We start from the raw sequence: 648 nt of genomic DNA, 5'->3' as shown, positions 1-648 counted from the left end.
AATTCTTCCCAAATTTGCCCTGAATTTTTCCCGGATTTCCCCTGATTTTTTCCTGAATTTTCCCCAATTTTTCCCCGAAGTTTTCCCGAACCCCCCTGATTTTTCCCCCAAATTTTTCCCGGATTTTTCCCAAATTTTCCCCAAATTTTTCCCAAATTTTCCCAGATTTCCCCAAATTCCCCCCGATTTTTCCCCAATTTTATCCCACATTTTCCCAAATTTGTCCGAATTTTCCCTGAATTTCCCTCCATTTTTTTCCCCAAATATTTCCCAAATTTCCCTGAATTTTCCCCCAATTTTCCCCGGATTCCCCTGAATTTTTCCCGGATTTCCCCCAAATTTTTCCCAAATTTCCCCAATTTTTTCCCAAACTTTTCCTGAATTTTTCCGAATTTTTCCCGAACCCCGCTGGATTTTCCCCAGATTTTTCCGGATGTTTTTCCCCGAATTTTTCCCTGAATTTCCCCAAATTTTCCCGATTTTTTCCCAAAAGTTTCCCCGAATTTTCCCCAATTTTTCCCCGAATATTTCCCGAATTTTCCCCGATTTTTCCCTGATCTTTTCCCAAATTTTCCCTGAATTTTTCCCCAAATTTTCCCTGAATTTCCCCCAGTTTTTCCCCCGATCCCCCCAATTTTCCCCCGAATT

The sequence above is a fragment of the Corvus brachyrhynchos genome, unplaced genomic scaffold, assembly GCF_000691975.1.
Source record: "Corvus brachyrhynchos isolate BGI_N302 unplaced genomic scaffold, ASM69197v1 scaffold4217, whole genome shotgun sequence".
NCBI lineage: Eukaryota > Metazoa > Chordata > Aves > Passeriformes > Corvidae > Corvus > Corvus brachyrhynchos.
This window is presented reverse-complemented; position numbering follows the sequence as displayed.